Source organism: Condylura cristata, unplaced genomic scaffold (genome assembly GCF_000260355.1).
Source record: "Condylura cristata isolate star-nosed mole 26May11 unplaced genomic scaffold, ConCri1.0 scaffold00015, whole genome shotgun sequence".
Classification (NCBI taxonomy): Eukaryota; Metazoa; Chordata; class Mammalia; order Eulipotyphla; family Talpidae; genus Condylura; species Condylura cristata.
The window spans coordinates 39,814,881-39,839,086 of NW_004567116.1; the positions used below are offsets into that span (position 1 = coordinate 39,814,881).

General features: G+C 52.6%; 1 protein-coding gene across 4 annotated transcripts in view; it reads right to left on the reverse strand.

The window, feature by feature from the left end:
* Window positions 1-15,249, reverse strand: part of GDPD5 (glycerophosphodiester phosphodiesterase domain containing 5) — an 82,958-nt gene extending 67,709 nt beyond the window's left edge. For 3 of the 4 annotated variants that reach the window (XM_012725554.1, XM_012725555.1, XM_012725553.1), the window contains exon 1: window positions 14,412-15,248. The gene's annotated coding sequence lies outside the window, so the exon portion shown is untranslated. Of the gene's footprint in view, window positions 1-14,411 lie in introns of all 4 variants that reach the window. The other variant, XM_012725556.1, reaches the window with a different exon arrangement.
* Window positions 15,250-24,206: the final 8,957 nt, after the last annotated feature.

The window sequence follows — 24,206 nt, forward strand, 5'->3', positions numbered from 1 at the left end:
TGGCTCAACCCCCCTCCCTTCCAAATCAAGATGGGGCCTGAGAGCCCCAGGGGACATCCAGAGCAGTAGTGATGACACCAGGTCATTTCATTTTGAACAACTTGGGCCATGGTTGAGGGAAGGGAGAATGAAGAGCAAATTCTACCAGCAGATTCTACCATCCTGACCTCTGCCCCAACAGGGCTGTCGCTTGCCCTGGAGCTCTCTGGCCCCTGGCCAATCAGGAAGCACGGTGGCCCTCACGGCTGGGGAGAAAGGTCTGGTCTTTCCCTCCACGCACACCAAGAATTCCCTAAGAGCCCTTCAGAGCTGGAAGGAATGTACTAGGTGACCTTGCCCAGCCTGGAGGTCCAGAGGAGAAGGGCTGGTCCCAGGCCCCACAGTGACAGTCCAGTCAGTCCTCAAGGATAGTGGGCACCAGCCAGATGCAGGAAACAGTGGGATGAACAGGAGGACATGGCTCCAGCTCTCGAGGGGCTCCCACACAGGTGGGCACCACTCAGGTATCTGCGCCCTCCTGATCTGGCCCAGTCAGCTTCCACAGCCCACCTGCAGCACCCCCTTTTCTTTCCTTTATTTGCCCCCATCACCAGCAAAGATGAGTCTGTTTGCTCTGGCTATTGCTCTTCTGAAAATGCCCTTCCCAGCTGACCAGAGCCTGCCCACCCCCTCTCCCCAGTAACCTCTGCCCTCCTTAGCAGCCTCTCTCCTTATCCCCCTTGCTCAAGGGCAGGGATCCCAAGGGGAGCCTCCCTTCTTTGCCCTCCCTCTTGAGCCTCCCCATGCTCCTGACCCCCCTTACAACATCTGTGCACTCTGCTCGGGGTAACTGTCCCTGGAGCTGTCGCATCACCTCTCAGGACCTGGTTCTAGCGCTCCTGCTCTCATGTTGAGTAAATGTGACACATGTGCACACCCACACCCACCACGAAACCCAGAACCATTTAAAAATCACTTCTTCCTTTTAAGGCTTGGGTTTGCCTTTCTTTAAAAAAAAAAAAAAAACCCTTAGTGGGCACGGGGAAATGAAATGGAAGGTTCTTAGACTCGTCTTGGCATTTCCAAAAGCTGGCTCAATGCCTGCCGCACAGTAGATGTCTGAGATATGTTGTCTGGGGGGTGAAAGCATAAAAATAGCTCCACCTTCCTCTCCCTCAGCCTCCTGTAAGGCCACATCATTACCAGTTCCTTCCTGGGGCTAAACTGTGCTCCCTGTGATCTTCTCTCCAAATGCAAACAGCCCAGGGCCAAAAGCAAGCTCTAGCTGGAGGCATCCTGTGCAGCAAAAAAAAAAAAAAACAAACGGGAAAGTGAGCGATCAGCTCTTCCCAAAGTGTTGTGTCTGTGGTTAGTCCCAGCCCGCTCTGTAACAAAGCAGCCACAGGTCCAAGCAAGCCTGAGAAGGCTGGCCCCACGCCTGCCTCTGCTGGGGAGCTCTGCCTCTCTTGGGGAGCTCCCATTGGGACCAACACAATGAGGGCCTGGAGACATCCTGTGTGGACTCAAAGGCCTAGCATTCCCCACATCTGTCCATGCATCTGCTGGGACCAACGTCAGGCTGTCTGGAACATAGCTAAGCTGCACGCTGATCATTTTAAATTGGAAGAAATTAAGAAACAGAATGATGTGGGGTTGTTTTTTGGTTTTCTGGTTTTTTGTTTTGTCTAATTAGGTCTATCTCCCTAAAAACAGGAAATAAATCTCAGTGGTGGTCAGGAGGTGAGAGCTGCCTTGTCACCTCAGACTTCAGGCTTCTAGGTCTGTTTCAGATGCTTATGCAGATAAACCAGGCCAAGTTCCTTTTTATTTAAATCACAAAATTCTTTGTTCTGTTGTTCCTTCGTAGATTTATTGCTCCAAGTTTTAGACTATAAAACTTCACTTTAAAGACCAGATGAGCGGTTCCCTTATTCTATGTTTGGGCCTCTATGTGAACATAACCAAAGTTTGTCTTTTCTCTTGTTGATCTCACTTGCATCAAATTATTTTCCAATCATGTCCATGAGAAGGGTTAGTTTCTTCACCAACATATCCTGGGACCTGTAAATGACCTAATTCCAGGGAACTCGGGATCCTCAGAACAGTTTGGGAGGTGTGGACCTTGGGCTTTGGGGCAAGGTCTGTGCACTACAGGGCGTTTGTGGCTGGCACCCAAGCTAAAGTCAAGCTTCCTCGAACTGACAGATTTATATAGGCAGAAGGTTCATTCAACCTAAGCCACTAACCAGAATCTCTTGTGACAGAAGCTGCAATGAACAGGGCACCACAGAGCTTTCAAACTGTGCACAGAGGAAACAAGTAATAGGCCAGACGCAAAACCTGAGTTCCTGTTGTAATTCTGGGCTCACGGCTGGCCACTGGGCTGGGGACTTCATCCTGCTGAGCGATGCTTTCATCTTCTGCAAAGTGGGGATAATGCTCAGGGCTGTTATGAAGATTCAGGGTGGTAATGCAAGTAGAGGCAGATTACAAACTGTGAAGTCCTGTCCCAGCATTTGCTGTGTACATCGGTTATTTCCCTGTGTGGACAGCCAGGAGGGTGTGGTCATGTCTTAAGGGATCACAAGCCCCTGCAGAGGTCAGGATGGTGGGAAGGAAGGGAGGGAGGGAGGGAGGGAGGTAGGAGGAAGGAAGGGAGGGGGGAATTCCTAGCAAGACCCAAGATCAACAAATGGCTGGTCAAAGAGGTATGAATGAATAAACCAACTGATTCTTATAAATTCAGATGTCCCGGCCCTCCCTGGTGGCGCAGTGTGTTAAAGCACAGCACTGAGAAGCTAAAGCCACTTCCGCATGAGTTCGATTCCCACCTGCCCCGGAGGAGACCACATGGCGCGGCAGACCTCTCCTGACCCATTCGCTGCTCCCCTCAGCAGTGTACTTCGTCGATCTGTCTGCTCTGCTCCCCACTCTGTCTCTGGTGAAGCCTCTCACCACTCCTGAGCCTCTGGCCTGTACCCCAGTTCTGTATGCACAAATAAATAAATCTTAAAAAAAAAAAAAAAGCTCAGATGTCCCACTTTTCAGATCCCAGCTGATAAAAGTAGCAAATCAGGAAAGGGAGAGATACATGTAACACATGTAAGAGCAGTAAGGGGGACCCCCCCTGGCGGCACAACGGGTTAGGACGCAGCACTGCAAGCGAGCTGCAGCCACCTCAGTGTGAATTGAATCCCGGTCCCAGAGGCGACCCACAAGGTGCAGCAGACCTTTCCTGCCCCCTCCGCTGCCCCCCTCAGCAGTGGACTTTGTCAAGCTGCCTGTTCTGCTCCCCACTCTGTCTCTGGTGAAGCCTCTCACCGCCCTGCAACTCTGGCCTGTACCCCAGACCTGTATGAATAAATAAATTAATTTAAAAAAAAAAAAGCTAACATTTAAAAAAAAGAAGCAGTAAGGAAAAAGGAGGTGGTGCTGGGCCCGGTGAGGAGAGCTGGCAGGAAGAAAAGGCAGAAACCAGAGCCGGCCAGACACAGCAGCCTGGGGTCACTAGGGGCCAAGGCCAGCAGGTCATACACCCCCAGGAGACAGCCTCACTCCAGAGGACTGGGCGCTGGTACCCCGCCCTGGAGGACCAGGAGGGCACAGCCTGGCCCAGGCTGGAACTGAGATTGTAAGTTTTCTCTCCCTGCTTGCTCCATCCTGCTCCCCCTCCACCCCCAAAACACACACACCCACCCCAAGCAGGCCAGGGACCAGAGGCTGGTTGTCTCATCTCACCGAACCTTGGGTCTCCCACCACAAAATGTGGGGTTGACACAGAGTTCACATGGGAAAGGATCTGCTCCAAGAAAGGACCCCGTAAACGGGACCGACCTTAAGGACAAGCAGCCGAGGCTCAGAGGTGAAGGGCCTTGCGCAATGTCTTCAAAGATGTGCTCAAAGGAGGCAGAACTGGGCTTCAAAGTCAGGACTGGCTTGGAAGCCCACACACCTCCCTCCTCAGGAAGGTGTCTGAGGATCAAGGCCCACCACGCCCGCCACAGGCATCTCACAGCCCCTCCTCGGACACCCTCGCTGGCTGGCGGAGATGCTGGGAGGGCCCTATCGGGGAGGAAAGGGGGCTCAGCTGTGGCCAGCTATAAAGAAGGGCGTGCGTGACAGGCCTGCCCAGCCTACCCTCAGGCCCTACCAGCCTGGCAGCCTCCCGGGGCGCGTGCTGTGCGCCCCAACATGTCTGCCACACTTTCTCAGGCTGTGCCTCCTCTCTGGCGAGGAGAGCCGGCCCATACCTCCCGCATGTCCCAGACCTGCCTGACCCCACACTCCCTGTAGGTGGTCTTCACTGGCTCCAGGGGATACCTCAGCTTGGCAACAAGGTCCATTCTGGGGAAGGGGGTCAGAGGCTGCCCAAGGAGTTGCCCCCCTCTCAGGAGAGCATGCCAGGTGGCGACACCAGGGACAGCACTCACTGGGTTCACTGACAGCTTACTGCGATCTCTGTCTAACTCTGCGACAAGGTTGCCCCAGCAAGGCCATCCTGGAGGCCACCTGGAGCCTGGTTTGGGGTAGGGGGCCTGAACCGAGGTAAGTCCTTGCGTCCTTGCGTCCTTGCGTCCCTGACTGTTGGGGGTGAGGGGGAGCAGCCTGACTCCTAGCCATGTCTCAGCTCTACAAATGGTGAGCCAGAGGGTCTGAGAAGGTCCCGCTTCCCTGCAAAGAACCAACGAGAAACTGAGGATTCAAACCCAGGTCTGCTTGATTCCAGAAGACAGGTATTTTCTCCAGGTCACTACCTTTCAGCACCTGGCCTGCAAGTCCTGCCACAGCCCCCACAGAATACTCCTGCCTCACGCCTCCTTGTCCCCCGTCCCAGAATGGCCTTCCCATCCCACCTGGACCAGCTGGGCTCCTGACCTAGCTTCAAGTTTCATTTCAAAGGCCTCATCCCTGAAACCTCCCGGATTTCTCTCATTCTCCTGTGAGTCCTGTGAGCTCATTTTTCTGTCTGCTTGTCTCCTGCTCACGGAGACACAGCCTACCCCGTGAAGAGGACAAATGGGCTGTGTCCTGCTCACCCCACCCTCGGCCGAGACTCCTCCAAAGCAGGGAGAAGCTAGGTTTTCCTCCTCCCAGCTCCCGGTGTGGCAGGGGGACAGAATTTGGGTACACTGAGTCAATTCCTTCCTCACGAATGAGGAAACTGGGGCTTGATAGGAGAGGCTACTTCTCCGGGTGTGTGGTTCGCAGGAGACTGAGCAGGGCAGGGGCTGTGACGGTGAGGGTCCACAGCACAGGCTGTGGGCACCTGCCACGGACATGGACATAGACACGCACTAAAGCAGAGTCTGGGAGGGGGAGGGGGGGCGGGACAGTCGCATCCTGTCAGCCTAGCGCTCCGTCTCACTGGCAGTGTGATTATTTGTGATAACGGTAACGTCTGTCCTTGCTGGGCACTCCCTGCTCTCAGGCGTTACCGTCTTCACTTTACTTTTATTCATTCCATTGAGTAGCCAATATTCATCCCAACAGCCCTGTGAAGCACTCTGCTATGCCCATTTCAAAGATGACGGATCAAAAGCAGGTTGCCTGGGCTGCAGGCAACTCAGTGCCAGGTCTTCGAGAACAGGGCAGAGTTGGGGTGGGGGTGGGCACAGCTGGATGAAGTGGTGGGCACAGGGATGGGGCTTGGGCATCGTCTCAAAAGGGTACTAAAGCAGTTCCAGTGAGGCAGAAATGGAAAACTGGGTACCCCCTGCTCCCCCAGAGAGGACTGCAGCCGTCGGAATACCTGGGGAATGCCTAGGGGTGGGGGGTGGGATCCCTTCATAAGCCTACACTCAGATAACAAGGGATGACCCTTGAATCGCCTCCCAAAGAGTGTGAGACCAGGGGACTTCAGAATGAGACGCCTGCCACAACGCGGGTTCACCCCCGAGGCTGATCGGCAAGAACCGCACTGGACCCCCGGATGGCCCAGTGGGCGATGAAAGGACTGGAGAAAGGATGAAAGATAGTTGGGGTTTTATTCCCCACCAGGTGTTCCAGGCTGACTGGCTGCCTCTACTTCGGGCAAAGCTCCCGTCAGATACCTGTCGCTTCCCCTTGTACCCTCAGGCCCAGGCTCTCGGCCCTGGCGACCCCAGGGCCCCAAGCCGCAGGCACTGCTCTCTCCTTGGGTGACTCCCACACTCCACTGTGTGAGTAGCTCACTTGGGCTGGTTCACTCGCTGGCTGGCCCAGCGCAGAGCAGCCTGGGACTGCCGCCCATGACTGCCTTCTGCAGTCTACCCTGGGACAGGCCTCAGAGCCTCCTCCCACAAATGATTACAGTATAGCAGTTTGCAGGATGCTGGGCACGAAGTGTGCTGGGCTCCACTCTCCGCCTGGGCTCAGCCGAGCACCAGGGCAGGCTGGGGGACAGGACAGGCCATGAAGGAAGGGGCCGGAGACGGAGCTCCTCAGGAGGACAGTCACGGACTATCTGGGTGCTTTCTACGTGGCAAGCACTCAGCTCCACACACCAAGCACTGCACTTGCTTTGCATGTTTTGTTCTGCAAAGTGCATCCTATGTCTGCATTTGACCAAAGAAATGACTGACTGATCCAGGGTCAGGTCATAGTACCAGCAAATGACTAAGCCAGAACTCAACCCCAAGTGTTTCTACATACAAAACCTATGCTAGTAACTGCTGGCTTCCAGCAGAGGCAGCTGACTCTCGTGGGGTCAAAGACTGGTGAAGGCCAGGCAGAGGCCTCCAATGTCTCCCAACACCGTCCCTTAGATGGAAAAAAATCTCTGACATTCTTCGGTTCTCCCAGGTGGGCCAGGGGCCCCAAGAGGGCGGTGCAGTTGGGTGTCCGGGTTGGAAAAACAAGCAGATTCAGACAAGGCTTCATTGTTAAGGAGAGCCTGGTTCTCTGGCCATTAAAACAAAACTGAGCAAAGCAAAATGCCTGTTGCTGTCTTATCTCATAAAAAGGGGGCCAAGGAAGGGCCCCAAGGCTGGGTGTGGATTCCTCTCCTCAGGGGTTCCCATCTCAGAGTCAGCCTGGGGGGTTGGGGTGAGGGTGGGGGTTGGGGCTGGGCAGTGGAGCACTACAAGGGGGGGCCGGTTGGGAGGGGGGTCCAGGGTCTGACTGTGCAGGACTTGGAGCTATGTGTGGCTTCTGCCAATGCAGCAGGCACTGTGCTGCTGGGCCTCATTTGGCCTCCAAGGCTCTTGAAAGCCTTCCCTGTTCAACTTTTCAGGGAAGGATATCAAGTTTCAGATAGGCAGGGAGTAGGAGCGTGTTGGAACCCTGGAGTTTCAGGTGCAGACTCTCCCCACTGCCCCGCTTGCCTGGGCCAGAAGCCCCAGGGACAACGATGCCACCCAGAAGCCTGGAAGCAAGAGCTACTGGTTATGGAACGCGCAGGTGATGTCCAGGGAGGCTACAGGAGGTAGACACAGAGGACAGTCAGTTGCCAGACTTTCAAAAGTGTTCTAGATGATTCTAACATGCGCAGCAAAGTTTGAGAGCTATGGACCCAGAGGCTACTAAAGCCTCTCCCTCCTCCTCCCCCCACACCGCTGGCAGGAGAAGGCTTTATGATTCTGACCCCATTTACAAAGAGGACAGGCACCAGGCACCTCAAGGCTGCAGGGCCAGCCCAAGGAGGCAGCACAGGGCCCCACTTCAGGAGCCTCTGGGGTGAGCTTTAACATGCATGAGGTGGGAGGGTCCTGAGTCCTGTGTGGGTAGAAGGGAACTTTCCCTTTGGGCCTCCTGGGGTGGGGAAGAGGGAGATGAATTCTTAAGTCCACTCCTTCAAAGGCTAAACAGCTGCAGGGTTAACCCTGGAAGACCACCTCTGTCGGAGCCAGGAGGTGCCCTGGGAGCAAGAAGATGAAAGCACTCTGAGCAAGACCTGTTTATTCTTTTCTGTGGGACATTTGGTTCTAGGCCTAGGAAGAGCTGGGCCCCTGGGACTGAGGCCCACACTTCCTCCCCACCTGCCCTGTCTTCTTTGTGCCTTCTGAGCAGAATGTCACAGATGGAGGACAGCATGGGGCAGAGGGAGAGTGAGGCCTGCAGAGCCCGGCCGACCTAGGTATACCCAGCTCTACCCAGCTGTCTGCTCTGGACAGGAGCCATTGCTCTCTGAGCTCACTGGTAGTGCTGACATCACAGCCGTGCTGGGGTACGTGTGCACGTGTATGTGCTAATGATACCTTCAAGCTCAGGAAGCCTTTCCTGAATACTATCCTATGCAACACGGGGTCACCCCAACCCCTGGGCTTCACTGCCCTGTTATTAGTTCTGTGCCCTCCCCTCCCGATCCTGCTGCTCATTCTTCTAGAGCACAGCGGCAACCCTTTGCCTGGCATCCATTCTGGATGCCCTTCCCGAGCCTCTGTGCTTTTCCAGACTCTGCTGGGGGCTGGAGATACAGCTCAGACCAGCAGACACATGCTGAGTGCTTCTCGTGGGCTAGTGATTTTTCTGAGCACATTATTCCTGACCACAAATTCATTTCATCCTGACCACAACCTTATAAAGGAGCTGCCATCACCATCCCCATTTCGCAGATGGGAAATCCAAGGCCAGAGAGGTTGGATCATCTCTCCACGTCACACAGCCAGTAAGTGGCAGAAGCAGGATCTGCACATAAGCTAAAAGTGTTGACTGTTACCCTCTACCAACAGCCCCAGGCATCAATGACCCAGCTCTGCCTCGGAGCTCACTCTTCATAAAGTGCCAGTTCTGTAGCTGTTTAATGTTTGTGTCTCCCACAGACCAAAATCCCCAATCAAGCTACATTTTGGATGTGAGAGAGAGACCATGTGAAAGCTGCTCCCCTTGAAGGAAGGATTTGTCCCACCTGTCCCTGCTGCCTGAACCACATGGCTCTTCCAGCCAGGTCATTCCTGTTGCTGACTGCTGAAGGAACCAACTCTCTGGACATCCCCAGAGTGCTTACTGCCCTGAACTTAGCTGGGGCCCTCGGGCCTGACAGGCAGGAAGGCGGAGGGATCTCAGCGCTGCGAATTCCTCCTGATGCTCAGGAGTCATCCCCCCCCCCCCCCAGGCCGCAAAGTGCCCCACTCTGGGAAGTCTTCCCTGCCACCCAGGAGGCATGCCCTTGCTGCTGGCATCACTGGCTAGACTCTGATTCAGTCAGTTTCTACTGAGTCACTTGTTCCCCAGGCTAATAAGAGGTAGATGAGGGACTTACACTAATGGGACATGCCAGGTCTGGCCTGGCACCTTGCTGCCCCTCTCATTTAACCCCCACAACGCTGTTTATTGGCCTTATTGTATAGGGAAGAAAATAGTGGTACAAGGGTTGAGTGACTTGCCAAAGGGGCTGCTGGCACTGCCTCCCTTGACGGGGACCATCACTTTGGGGCAGGCATGGTGCTGGGCACGGAGGGGGGCGGCAGGGGACCTAGTTCTGCCATGTGGGCAGAAGAAGCCTATCTACCCAATCCCACTGCACAGAGCAGTCAGGGTGAGGGCTATAGATCTGCAGTGAAGGGGTGGATTCTGTCTGCTTGAGAGGAGCTCTGGAAGCTTCTAGAAGGCATCTAGAAGACACTTCACTGCTCACTCCCTACAATCACAATAGGAGAAAGGGCACGCCTTGGCCTACAAAGCTCCACTGCCTGGTGGGTGCCTGCCACCGCCCTGGAGGCTGCAAGAGGCGGAATAGCAGCTGCCCTGCCAATGCCCCCACTGTGGCTGGGCCAGCCTGCCTGAAGCCCTGCCAACCTGGCCTGGCCCTGCCAGTTCCCAATCACAGGGTCTTCTCTGCCCAGCTAATGACCAGGCTGTCTGCAGCCCAGGCCGCCGCCCTCCTTTGGGTGAGGCAGCAGCTAACTACAGAGCCTGCTGCCCAGCGGTAGACAGGCCAAAAATCACAGCCGCCCGTCACACCACATCCTCTGGACCTGATGCTGTGGTCTCCTCCACCTTCCAGGGTCACGGAGGACACTGCAGAAAGCCAGAGCTCCAGGAGCTGGGTCACCACACCATTTGCCATAGACTCAGGAAAACAAGACCACAGAGGGAGGCTGATGCACCTCCCAAGTGGCACAGCCAGCGGGCCCCGATGCCCTGCCAAGGTTCCTTCCTGGGCTCTGCACTCACCCAGCACTGCCCTCCCTTACCCTTGGGGGAAAAAATGCTCTTTTCCAAGCTTTTGCCATGCAAAGTGTCTCTCCAGGTACTTGGGCGGAGTTGAGCAGACCAGACATTGCCTAGAGCTGTCAAGCTGTCTGTTCTGTGGCAGATAGGAGCAAGGGCTCGACTCCTCTCTCCGCACTTGTCTAGATGTGTGACCTTGAGACAGCACACCCTCTGGGCACCAGTGTCTGGGGTGGGTACAGCAGTTACCTCCTGTAATTGTGAATGAAAATGTTTGAAAGTGTTTAAGCATAGCACTGACTTATAGTAAGTATTCAAAGCTTGAATATTGTTAATATCATTACAGTATAGTTAACAAGTAAACAGGTACAGTCGATAAACTGTAAAATATGGCGCAATGGAAGTATGTATTACTAACACAGTGAAGTGGTACAGGGTTGGATAATCCAAGGAATGTTTCTACAGTGACTGGTGACTTGAGTTGGGCCTTGCCAGATGGGAGGTGGGCAGGCAGAGGTGGGGAGGGAGATTCTGACAGTGGGAAGCCCACAGGCAAGGACAGTATAGGGTCACATATGTGTGTTTAAGGAGTAGTGAGGAGCAATGAGCCAGAGTTGGGGGGCGCGGGGGGCTATGGTGAGGAAGGCCTTAAAGGCACAGAGGGGCTTCATCTGCATCTCACAGGCAAGTTCTAAATGGAGAGTCAGCGTTGCTTTCTGAAGTGTGAATTCTGACAGTCAAGGCCCTCTACCATCTGAAGACTCACCCCTCTCCTCCACCCCTCACTAACCCCACCCACCATGCAGCCCCAATTCGTCCTCCCCACCTCTCTGCCCATTATACAATACTGTACATCTCTGGCCTTGGCACACCCCACTCCATGTACAATGGAGCAGCCTTTCACTAAGTGCCCACTGGGAAGCACGCTTTACATATGGTCACCCATAACTACGTGAATAAGGCTTCCCCCCACCCATGCTCCCACCCTGCATCTATGACCCGCACCTGTAGTCTCACTTGTCTCCCATCCTTATGGTCACTCATGCCCAGGGCGCACTGATGCGTGCATGTTCAGCTGCGCATGCGCACACCTGAGCCTAGAAGTGGGGATTAAAAGGACTGCTACGCGCGGGCCCTCCCTGGTGGCGCAGCGGGTCAAAGCATCGCACTAAGAAGCTAAAACCATTTGAGCATGAGTTCAATCCCCGCCTGCCCTGGAGGTGACCCACATGGCACAGCAGACCTCTCCTGCAGTTAGCAGTGTACCTCATCAATCTGCCCCACTCTCTCTGGTGAATCCTCTCACTGCCCCTGCACCTCTGTAAGCATAAATAAACAAATCTTTTTTAAAAACGAAAAAAAGGACTGTTAATGGGAGGTCCAGAGGCTGCTATGGAACCCGGAGATCTCCGGGATGGGGAGGCTCAGTTGCTTCCCGAGCCTTTTCGCCCCTGCGCCTTCCTGCCTGCCTGGATCCCGGTCTCCCTGCCTTGTCCTGGCCTGGAACACTTGCCCCTACGCCACCCTCATTGTACCGAGGAGCAAAAGGAGGCCTGGCAGGGTCAAGGGTCTTGCCCCTGGCCTCATGTTAAGGGGCACAGCCAGGATTCAACCTTGAATGGATCTACAGTAAGTTCCTCTAGCCCCAACCCAGACACCTTCCTTGTTGATGAGCCTTCAGGCTTACTGGAGTTCTTGGGGTCCCCTGTCACCCTCCCCACCCTTTTGAATCAGAAGCCCACACCTTGACCTAGCTTGGCTTGGATCAAATGGTTGGGCTCAGATGGTTAACTTGGTTCGGCTAGCTCAGTTCAGATGGCTCCCTGTGAGTCCCCCTGGCCCCCCAAGAGAGGGCAGTCCTAGAATCTCCTTCTACCTACCCTCCAACTCCAGATCCAAACTGCTTATAGCACAGACAGAAGCCAGCTCCTCTGGAGTTCAAAAACTCAGCTGAGCAGAGCAGTTTCCCCAGCCTGCCTCCCAGTGTGAGGGGAATCATAAATTATTCACCATACCTTTGTGCCTAGGGAGGCCAGACAGTGGGCCAGAGGGAATGAACACCAGCTCCCCCCAACCCACAGAAGGCTAGTAGTCCTGGAGTGGGGGGTTGGAATCCAGGCCCTCTGCAGGGTCATGAAGCAGATTCTAAGGTCCCTAATACCAGGGAGGTGGCATGGGGTGCCTTACGCCAGAGTCCCAGCGCAGCTGTGTCTGTGAGCCTACGGCAGCAGCCTAATCCTAATGGAAGCAAGTGAGAATTTTCCCAGATTTCCTGGTCAAAATTCAAACTTCCTTTCTTTACAGGGGAGGAAATGGGTATTTGGCCAAGCACTGTGTGTTTATCTCACAGAATCCTCACAGCCTTGTAAAGGAGAAGTCTAGGCTACAGAGAAGAAGCTGGGTCTCCGAGGAGTGGAGATCTGCCTCGAGGAGTGGGAGGCAGAGCAGCTTCATGCCACCTGGCCTGTCTGATATACCACTCTGCCCGTGCCTCCCAGCCCACCCAACTGTGGGCTCACGGCCAAGATGCCTATGCTACCTGGGTAACTTCCAGGACTGTCGGCACTGGGTTCCCGAACAACCTCAAAGGTCCTGCGCAGGTGGTTTTACCTCTCTGAGCCAGTTTCCCACACAAGATAGGCATTAATAATAAGCCCAGTCCGGGCAAACACAAAGAACTCTTTAGCACTTGACAGTTTGCCGGATGTGCCGGCCCCATTATTTGAACAGGTTACACACAGGCTGCCTTGACCCCATTTTACAGGTGAGGCTTGGAGCCCTGGATGTGTCCCAGGAGACTCCCCAGGAACCTCACTCCAGGCTCCAGGCTCTTCCACACACCAAGAAATGAGATCGCAGATAGGAAATTATTTCATCAAAGAGGAGCTTTGTCTAGATACAGGGATTATTGTGAGAAACTGAAACCCCACAGTTGAGCTCCCAATCCCCCAGTCACTTTTTCTTCAGGTTCTTCCAAACCCTCCTGTCCCCAGGACTGAGTTTTCACCTTGTAGCTAAGTTTTGCACCCTCTTCCAACCCCTCAGGGTCTTTCCAAGCCTTCCCCTAGGCTCTGAGAATATGGACACAGCAGGGGTCACCTAGTGCCAGCCAAGGCACAAAGCTCAGACCAAGGCCTCCCTAGGCCCACCCAGAACAAGAGCCCACAGAGGCCATGCCAAGGGTTCTTTCACAACATCCCACTCCTTGCTCAGCCCAGGGGGGCGGCAGCAGGAGGCTGCCTGGGAATCCAGACACGGGGGACTGTGCCCCCAACCTGAAGCCTGGAGACCTTGAGCAAGTCCCTCCCTTCTGAGGCAGAGGTGTCTTGCAGGTTCCCCAATCCAGGCTGAGATCAGACCTTCCATCTGAGGCAAAGCCTTTTAAAGCTGCTGGCAAGTCTTGGTCCCAGCACCACCATCCATCCACACACGCTCACAGCAACCTCAGGTGGTCACCCTAACCTCATAACAGGGTGGGGAGCCCTCCACTCATAAGACACGAAAAGGGGAAGTGGCTACCTTGAAGGATGCTTGGAAAGGTTTTCTCAACTGTACTGCTGGCTCAACCACTCACTTTAGGCACCCCACCTCCAGGACTCCAGTGGTCACGTGAAGGAGGGAGCTAAGCCAGGGGTCACATCACCTCCAGCTCTCACTGGGGGACCTCCACAGGTGAACACCCAAGCAGAGAAGCAGCGTCTCAGGACTCCAGAGTACCTGAGAGATCCTGGAATCTGGTATTAAGGTCAGGGACAGGCCATCATGGGCTTACATGGAGGGAAGTTGTAGAACTGGGAAGCTTCCCCCCTCTGCCCTCAACTCTGAGTCACCTTTCCTGGGAGGTGACATGACCATGGAGCAGGAGGGAAGAGACCAGGAAAAGACACCTGCTCACGCTTCAAATCAAGGCCTGGATGCCCCAGGCCCCTTGAGGACCCCTCTCCCACACTTACCTTCGCCCTGCAGCTATTATTTCCCTTTTGTCCCCCTTCACTGTAGGCTTCTTGCCCTTTCTGCCCTAGCCCTCCTCCCTGTCTCACGCCCAAAGTGAAGACAGGTTCATTCACCCCCCCCCACCCCCCCCCCCCGCCTGTTTCCATGTCTGTAAGCGCCCATAACAATACCTAACACCTTTTATCTCACCGAGTGAACCTTAAATGAAGGACCATTGTGCCAGGGTGGGGCGTGGGCAGCACACAATGGGCGCTCAATAAGTGTTCGTTTTTCTCCCTCCCTTTTCCGTGCTCCCTCCTAGCCAATTGTAGCCTCAGTCAATGTCCCCCACATGCCCGCAGCGGACCCCGATCCGAGGCCACCCTCGCCGGCATCCGGGGCTCTCTCACCTGCAGCTCTTGGCTCTCACCCGCCGCCAGAACAGGGCGGGGGGCGAGGGGGTTGTATACCTTCGGGGCGAGTGCTGAGCCCCTCGCCTGGGACGGCAGGAAGGTGGCAGCTTCGGCTAGCAGCGCTAGCCCCGTCCAGTTCTGTCCGACTGTCCAGTCCACCTAGGGGGTCCCTCACCCGGCGCTGGACTTCCTGGGCGATCTCACGGTCCCAAGTCCGAAGCGCCGGTCGGAGGCAGCTGTACGTTCAGGTTTCAGGGAACCAGAGACTGAGGGCGTCCGGGCTCCTTTGCACTCAGTTGGGGGTCTGGGAGCACCCCCTGTTCACCTTGGGCGGGGCTGGGGGCTCCAACACAGACTCTAGAACGGCTGGGATCCAGTCAGTCCTCAACCATGGATCCGTATGGTGGGTCATGGATCCATATGGTGGGTCAAGAGCGTCCCTTCCCGGCGCCCCAAGTCAGGTTCTGGGGCGTCCTGGCCACGACGCGCCTGAGCTCGGGGCTGGGAGCGTCCCGGCGTGGAAGCCTGGACTGGGGCAGGCGGGGCAGGGCAGGGCGCCGGCGAGGAAGCTCAGAGCCGCGGTGGCCGGAGCCCGGCAGGGAAGTCTCCCCAGGTCTGGACTCGACTCTCAGCAAAATGGGGCGGACCTCGGCGCGGCGGCCGACTCCAGCTCTCCCGGCCGCGGTTCCACTTCCTCCTCTTTTCTTCCCCCGCCGGCCCTGCTCTCTCGCCGCCGGCTCAGCCGCGCGCCGCAGCCACTGTCATCCTCGCCGCCTACCCCTACAAGAGCTGCAGCCCGAGCCCGAGCCCAGCCGAGCCGAGCCGAGCCGAGGCCGCGCCGTCCGGAGCCCGAGCGACTACGAGCGCGGCCCCGCCCTAAAGAGGCGGGGTCTGTGGAGGCTCCGCCCATCACCCCCGCCACTGGGCGAGGGGCGGGGGGCGGGGTGCGCTCCAGATTTCTAACCCCGCCCGTCGCCTCCGCGCAGCAGGAGCCAATCAGAGAGTGAGAAAAGCGGGGCGTTCGACTGAACTTGTACTCTACCTGCGAGAGGAAGAGGCGATAAGCTAGAGAGGTGCGGCTGGAGAGAGGACAGAGAAGGGGCGGGGTGTCTTAGAGAGCGGAGCGCCGGAGAGGGTAACCTAGAGACCCTGATGCAAACGACATCCGAGCGTTGGTTTGTGTGGGGTAACTCCCCTGGCTCGTTGGCGGGGACGAGGCGTGGGCTAGGAACAGGGGTAGGGATAGGGGTGGGTTATCCGGAGATAATGGAGTCTCCGAGGATACTGGAACCCTCTGGGATGGTGGGACCCCGCCCTCACTGTGCTCTTCCCACTTCCCCACTTCCAGGTCTCAGCACGTGGAGGTGAGTGTTGTGTTAAGTGAAATACTCAGATTTCAGGAAGTGGTGAGAAATAAATTTTCGAAAATAAAGATCGGATCATTTTTCCAGCACTTCCCCCTTCCCCGTGCCTGTCTTCAGGGAGGAGGGCGTTGTCAAGGACAACGCACACACCTCCAGGTGTGAAATCATGATGTGTCTGTAGGTGACTTGTGCTCTTGCCCCTCCTTCGCCCAGCGCCTTGGGGGCAAAGCTTTATTAGATTTATCTGAGTGCCAGCACCCTGCAGTGTTAGACACTGGACAGACATTGGAAGGTGTGAATGAATGAATGAATGAATGGATGTTGGATGTGCTGCAGAGAGATGACATGAGTTAGCCTAACTTGTCTGGGAAGTGAAGATAAGGCAGCCCCATTGTACCTCTTTTCTGTAGCCACACATCCCCCCAACTAACTGTGCAAGAGGTTCCCTATTTTATAGATGAAGATACCCAAGCAAAGAATGCTCAGATGCTATTCCAAGACTGTACAGCTGGCCCTGGGGTCACTTCACTCATCACTATTGCATTCCAGGACAAAGCTGTGTGATTTTGAAATGATAATTGACTTCTCTGAGCCTCTGTTTTCTCCCTCACAGGGCCTGCACAGGTACTAAACTTCAAAGGGTGAAGGGAAGGATCTTCATGGCAGAGGAAACAGCATGTGCAGTCTTTGAGCCTGAAAGAACACCTTTGGGTAACCCTGAACCTGTTCTGGGGAAGTCCAAAGAGGCTTGCTGAGGGAGTGACAGGCAGGCTTGGGACAGAAAAAGGCTTTAGCTAGGTTAGGAGGGAGCCTCAGGGAATGGGCAGTGCCCTGGGAAGAGACTCTCCAGAAAAGCAGACAGTTTAGGGGGCTGGAGCTCTGGGGAAACAGCAGAGTCAATGAGAAGGTAAGAGTGGGAGAGACAGGCTGGGCCAGAAGGAGTTTGAACACTCTTCTAATGGTCAAGAACTCTGTTGGAAATTTGCCTCTGGCCTTAACCCCATAAAGTTTTGCTGAGTGCCAGCCTTAAAGACCCTGAATCTGGACTCAATAGTTGTCAGAGGAGAGATCTATTTTATTTTTTATTTATTTATGTGTAAGAAAACTGGGGTGTAGAACAGAGGTGTGGGGGTTGAGAGGATTCACCAGAGACAGAGTGGGGAGCAGAACAGGCAAATCTACTGAAATTCACTGCTGAGGGCTGCAGCAGGTGAGACAGGAGAGGTCTGCTGTGCCACATGTGGGTTAGCTCCCTGGCTGGGGATCACTCATGCTGCAGTGGCTGGCCATTGCTTGATAGTGCTGAGACTTCAACTCCTGCACCACCAGGGAGTCCCTCTGGGAAGTTTGTAAGCCAGACATTGATATGGGAAAGAGGAGCTTTGTAGAGAAACCAGGCCCTGTGCAAGCATTGAAAGGGTGGAGGGAAGGGCCCGGGATGTCAGGACACTGCCACAGGAGGCAAATGTGTGAAGCCTCTACTGGAAGAGCTCCAGTCTTCACTGAGGCCTGGACCCAGAGGCTCTGCCCCATCCTTCCTCAGTATGCATTAGCCTTACAGTCTGCTTGGAAGAACAAGGAAGAGAATGAACTGGAGGCTGAAGTCCAGGAAGGGGTTGGAAGGGGGGAGGGTGACCTCTCTTCACTGCTCAGAAACTTCCATGGCTTGATTGGCAGCTTGATCAAGTCCTAAGTCCCAAACTGGGTGTTCTAGCCCTTCCATTATTGTTCTTGGCCAACCCCACCAGCCTCCTGTCCCAATCACGTCCTTCACCCCTCACACCAAACTTCTGCCAGTTCCATCCATAGGTGGGGTGCTGTCTCTTGCTGCTTCCTCTTTCCCCCCTGTTGGCGACCTTAATACCTTTTCCTTCTGAGTTACTTCCCTCTGGGCTGAAAGCAAGAAACTGTGGGGCAAATGTCTTTGTTTTCTACTCTGCTGTATCACAGAGCCTGTGCCGCAAGCACAGTAGGTGCTTGGTAAGTAATTGTTGGATGAATGCTGTCCCTGCTCTCAAATGGTGTCTCCTCTGAGAAGCCTTCCTGGATTCCCCCAACAATCTGCCTTTGGTCTGGGATCTCTGCTTGGACACGCTATGGTTATGTATTTTATGTCCAGTTGGCCCCACAGGGTGGGGGTGAGGCCCTCCACGGCAGTACCCTCCCACCCAGCAGAATGTTTGCTGGCCCCTGTAAGACCTCAGCATGAGAAAATGTATGAATGAAGCTCTTAACTTTCTGGCTGCCCTGCTGGGACAGCCTCCTCAGTGGCTCAGAAGACCCTAATACCAGAATGAAAAGAGAGCTTTCAGAATGAGCCTCCATCACCCCTGAGGCTTGGGAGAGGCGTGTTCAAGGTCACCAAAAGGTGACCAGCAAACAGTTCTCAGACACCCACATTCACCCTCTGGCCCCTTGGAGGGGGGAGCAAGTCTCCTGGGGGAAAGGGTGGGGAGGAACCCTGACCTGGGAGAGGACTCTGAATCCAGCTGGGTTGCCAGACATGCAGTCACAGGGGCTTGCCCTGGAGGCTGACAGTGGGCTCAGAGGCTGGCTGTAAACCTCAGACTCCCAGCAGACAGAAAATGCTAATGGAGTCAGCCAGGTACTCCAGGGCCCTAAGAAACTTCCACCCTTCTAGATTTCTCTGACCACAGGAGGAGGGGCAGTGAAGTAGCTGCATCTTCAGCTCTCACACAGCTTCTTCCCATTCTCATAAAACATTCAGTTTGGTATTTACATTAGGGATTTTGCATTCTTTTACTTAACGAGAGCCACGGAATTGTGTAATTGTGTTAAAAGCTCACATCCCTCAAGATCTGATTCCAACAAATTTTTTTTTTAAAGATTTACTTATGCATACAATAACTGGGGTACAGATCTGAGATGCAGGGTTGGGGGTGGTGAGGGGATTCACCAGAGACAGAGTGGGGAGCAGAACAGGCAGGTCTACTGAAATACTCTGCTGAGGGGAGCAGCTGACTCTGCCTCTGCCATGGGGGTCAGCTCCCTGGCTGGGGATGAGACTTAGGCCGTGATGGCTGATGGTCGCTTGACAGTGCTGAGACTTTAATCCCTGTGCCACCAGGGAGGCCCTGCTTCCAGCAAATCTTTGCAGGCAATCACTGTGTGCAGGCAGGTGCAGGGTGCTGTCAGTGGACACCACAGAGCACCAAGGCGACCGGCCACCAGCGCTGCCTGTGACCACTACCTATCTGGTGGAGTGAGGGTGGGGTCCATGGCCCTCACACACCTTGCTTCCTCCCTCTCCTGGGTTCTGTCAGCCTGGATCCATTTCCCCAGCTCTCCTGCCTGCCCCCCATTTGGTCACTGGAGTTTTCTCTACCCTTCCAGCTCCCAAGCTGACCCCTCTGAGACTCACCCAGCTCCCCAGTGGGAAGTGCAGTGTCTTCCTTTGGAGCTGCAGTCTCCCCTCTTGGCTTCTGAGCTCGCTGGCTCTTGGCCTTTATGTGATTCAACTTCCCCACCTGAGTGTGAGCTTGCAGAGGGAAAGGAATGGAGTCTGGTTTCTTTCTGTGTTCCCAGCTTATCCCGTATTCGCCAGCATGTCCTGACCTGAGCTGCTAAAGTCTTAGACTTCCAGAGACTGAATGTTCCAGTGAGGAGGAACCAATCTGTTACAGGGCACCCCAGTGTGAACTGGGTTGCCTGTTTGCGGGTTCTCACCCGTGAGCTTAAGATTCAATCGTACAGTGGACACACACACACAAAAGTTTTGATAATAGGTTTATTTACAAGGAGCAAGGTAAAGGAACAACCCAGGGAAAGAGGGAGAGAAATACAAGTTAACTAGAATAGCCTACCAGTTCTGCTGACTTGGACCTCAATAGCACACTGAAAATGGATCAAGAGCCAAACAACCAGCCTTGCACCACCAGGCCAATAGAACCCTGAAGCCCACATGTCCAGTTTTATCCTAACCTGGCTGCTTAGCTCCCAGTGTGCTTCTCCTTGGTATTGATGGGATTTGTAGTTTCAGTATCTGGAGTGGGGGCGGAGTCCATGAAACCTGTATCCATTACATACCCTCCACCCTCCACCCTCCAAGGAGCCCAGGCTCTCATCAGTGCAGGTGTATGGGAGCACTTTGTGAGCATAGCACAGGCTGCCTAATTGGGTAGAGGAGAGATATGGGGTGTCAAAGGGGCTTCCCAGAGCAGGTGGCACTTGAGTGGACTCAGAAAATCCAGGTGAGTGGATCAGGAAGGTGTGGTGTATATACTAGACAGAATATTTCTCAGTGATCAAAAAAGATAAACTTGCTACTAGAGCAGGAAGGGATTATGCTAAGTGAAATAAGTCAGGAGGAGAAAGATAAATACTGATGGTGTCACTTTCATGTGGAATTGGAGAAACCAAGTAAAGGGTCAGATAAAGCCAAACTAAGAACTTAACCTAGAAAACTGACTGGAGAACCGAGACCTTCAGAGGGGAGAGGGAGGGAGCAGATGGACTTCTGTGGTGGACTATGGGGGTTTTGGTGGTGGCTGTGGGGTGGTAACACCTGAGGGGAGAGATCTATGCTTCTAAAACACAGTACAAATGAATAAACAAGAAAATTAACTAAATAAACACAAACAGCAGTCTAAACCAGTGTTCCTTCAATGAAAAACAAAAGCAAAGGGCTGCTATCATTCGGCTGCTTCTGCTGCCCCCTGCTGCTGAATCCTGGAACAGAGCACTAAGGCTATGCTGCTCAAACTTTTTGGTCTCAGGTTATTTTTTCACTAAAAAGTAACACGTACCCCAAAGAACTACTGCTTTTATGGTTTACATTGATATTTACTAATGTTAAGCAATATTCTTGAAAATATTTTTTATTTATGTGTACAAGAACTGGGGTACAGGCCAGATGTGCCATGGTGAGAAGATTCACCAGAGACAGACTGAGGCAAATCTACTGAAATTCACTGCTGAGGGGGGCAGCAGACCCGTCAGAAGAGGTCTGCCATACCACGTGGGTTCCCTCCCTGGCTGGGGATTGAACTTGTGCTGCTGTGGCTGCAGATAGCTTCACAGTGCTGTGCTTTAACCCCCTTGAGCCGCCAGGGAGGGCCCTAACCAGTATTTTTGATTTTGTTGAAATTAAAACACTATAGTAAGTAATTTAAAATCATTTTATTACATGTTAATAAAATCATAAGTACATCATAAGTACATTAACTTTTGTACATACGTGTTATTAAAAAAATAACATTTTCCAAAGCAAATAGTAAGAGTTGCATTGTTTTATGTTTATATATATACATTTGTTGGGAAAGATTTATTTTATTTTTATTTATTCACACGGAACTGGGGTACAGGCCAGAGATGCGGAGGGTGAGAGAATTCACCAGGGACAGAGTAGGGAGCAGAACAGGCAGATAGACGAAGTACACTGCTGAGGGGAGCAGCGGGCGGGTCAGGAGAGGTCTGCCATGCCATGTGGTCACCTCCGGGGCAGGCGGGGATCGAACTCATGGGGAAACGGCTTAAGCTTCTTAGTGCAGTGCTTTAACCCACTGCGCCACCAGAGAGGGCCTGTTTATATATTTTTTAATGGTTGACTGGATTCTTATCTGTTTCTGCGTTGAATCCGAGGTTTACAAGAAAAGACAGTACACTTGTGTAGTTAGAAAAAGGAGAGGTATCTTAGTGGCCTTTTTAAGGAATTAAGACTCTTTTTCTTTGCTAACCCAATTTTCATGAATTTTTTGACTTGTTCCTTTTACAAGGTGAAGTCTTATCAATGACATTTTTAATTCAGTTACACTAAAATCCTTTGATTTCTTTCACACTTGGAATGTATCTTTTACACTTGCCTGGCTTTACAACAGCATGCAAGGGCCATTCAGGATAATGGTTCACCAAGTTATGCAGCTCTTTCAAATATTGATAACTCTTAGAATATAATATAAAAAATTAAACTCATTAATATCACCTCTGACCTCATCAGAAGACTTTAAGTACCAGGAAGCTTTCAAGCTCACGAGTTTTCCAAAATTCTAATTTTTACTTACAAGCTTGAATTTTATAATGCTATCTAGTAACAAATACTACCATTTTACCTTGAAATGACACTTACTTTATTCAATTTTAAGAAACTATTTTGCAGATACTCAAGAGTGCATAGCCATAATTCAGCTGTCAATATTTCTCTCAAGCAAAAATGATGTCCCATGAAAAAAGTGGCTAGTCGAGCTCACAGTTCAAACAATTGCACAAATATTTTTCCCTGGAGAAAGCCTGCATGCCTCAGTCCACAGCGGAAGTACCATTTTATCATACAAAATGTTATAAAGATGTGTATTCAAGGGTCAGTAGACAAAGAATGGTAGCATTTATTGTTTCATCAAAGACTCTCTTGAGTGATCTTGGCAGTGTTTTACCACAGGGCATGGCAAAGGATAAGAGGAAGCCTTTAGTGGACTCGAGCTCCTTTTTATCCCCAGTGCTGTTACAGCATCTGTTCAAAGTCACCCCAGGGTAAAAGACAAATGATGTTGTAGTGTCACTATGAAAAGAATTTTGACCTCATTGATTCCCTGAGAGAATTGGATGTTGGCTATGGAGTATCTATTGTATGCTAGGCCCTAGTCCCAGCATTTTACACTTTATAATATTGTGGTAAAATACACATAACATAAAATTACCATTTTTAATCAAACCGTTCAGTTGCATTAAGTATAATCATATTGTTACGAAAACATCACCACCATTGCTCTCTAGAACTTTTTTCATCTTCCCAAAGAGAGATTTGATATCCATTAACAATAATCCCCTAGTGCCTCCTTCCCCACCTCCCCTCACCCTTTTACATTTTTTTAATTAAAAAAAATATTTATTTAGAAGCATTCAAAATATCAACAAAACAGCTGCAACTTTAGGGGTTTTTGCAAGTAAACAGTGATCTTCAATTAATAGAACAACTATTTCATTTATTCTGCATCAGAGACAACTGAAGATGCAAATCTCCCATCCCCATATAGAACCAATTTGTGCTATGTGCCAACAAAAACCTGCTTTAAATTTCCATGCCAATTTACAACCCCATCCTGTACCAGGCAAGGTTAGTAGCTACGAAAATACCCCCAGACAAGGCTGTCTAAGGACTTCTGGGTAGCATGTTCACAATACAAAATAGGGTCTCCCTGGTGACACAGGTGTTAAAGTCTCAGGGCTATCAAGCTATCACCAGCCACTGCAGCAAGAGTTTGATCCCCGGCTAGGGAGGTGGCCCACATGGCACAGCAGACCTCTCCTGTCTCACCCGCTGCTCCCCTCAGGAATGTATTTCAGTGGATCTGCCTGTACTGCTCCCCACTCTGTCTCTGGTGAATCCTCTCACCACCAGCTCCAACCCCCCATTTCTGGCCCAGCCCCCAGTCCTTCCATGCATAATTAAACAAATCTTTAAAAATACCAACAACAATACAAAATAAAAAGACATCATACAGTTTCGAAACAAATCTTACACAGCCTTACATTTCACGTTTTTTTTCTTTAAAAGGAGCAAGCTGTGTACTTTTATGCTTTATAGCCATGAAAATGCTTTGTGGACAAGAAAAATAAACTATGCTAGAACCAGCTTATTCCTCCTCCTCCTCTGTCTTCCTCATCTTCCTCCCCTTCCTTTTTTTCTTGCTCTTTTTCCTGCCTCCACAACCTCTCTTTTGGCTGCATCGTGTTTCCTTTAGTTCCCAGAGACCCAACATCCTTTTTCCTGTTTTTTCCTTCAGCTCAGCAGCCTTCTTCTGACAAGGCCGCTGTCCTCTGCAGGACACAGTCCTCACCTCTCCAGTGTCTCTGCACCATCTCCTGTGGATGGGCCAAGTTCTCTTTTGATTTGGGGCTGATACTCAGAACAAAACAAGAAATGGCCCCAGGCAGGCTCTGGGTGCCCTGGGATTCTTGAACTTGGTTTTGTTTCCCCTTTGGAGGGTCTAGGTTGTCACTTCTCTGTCATAGGGGTTGGCGTTGCCTCCCACAACCTCACACTGTCCTTTTTCTTTGGCTGACGTGATCTTCCACCTCGCTGGGCAGGAAGAAAACTCTAACGAGCTGGCTGAAGCGTCTGGCTGCTCCGTGCAGCGCTCCTGGGGCAAATGTGCAGGCCTGATGCAGGCGATCACATTTTGTCTCTCCGCTTCTCAGGATCTCCGTTGCCAGAGCTTAATTCTTTTTCCTGTGGGAGGTGCACAGTCGCCCAGGGCCCTTCCGGCTCTCACCTGCTCGGGTTGGCGGCCTCCACGGAGCTCCGAACGCAGCAGATGTCCACCATGTTGCTTCCTGTCTCCAGAATCGTGGCCTCTCTAGGTGGCTGCCTGAATAGAAACACTGAAGTTGGCATTTCTTTGAGTTTCATCCGTGTTGTAGCTCATGCCAGCATGTCCTTCCTTTTTAGGGCTGAATGCTGTTTCATTGTGTG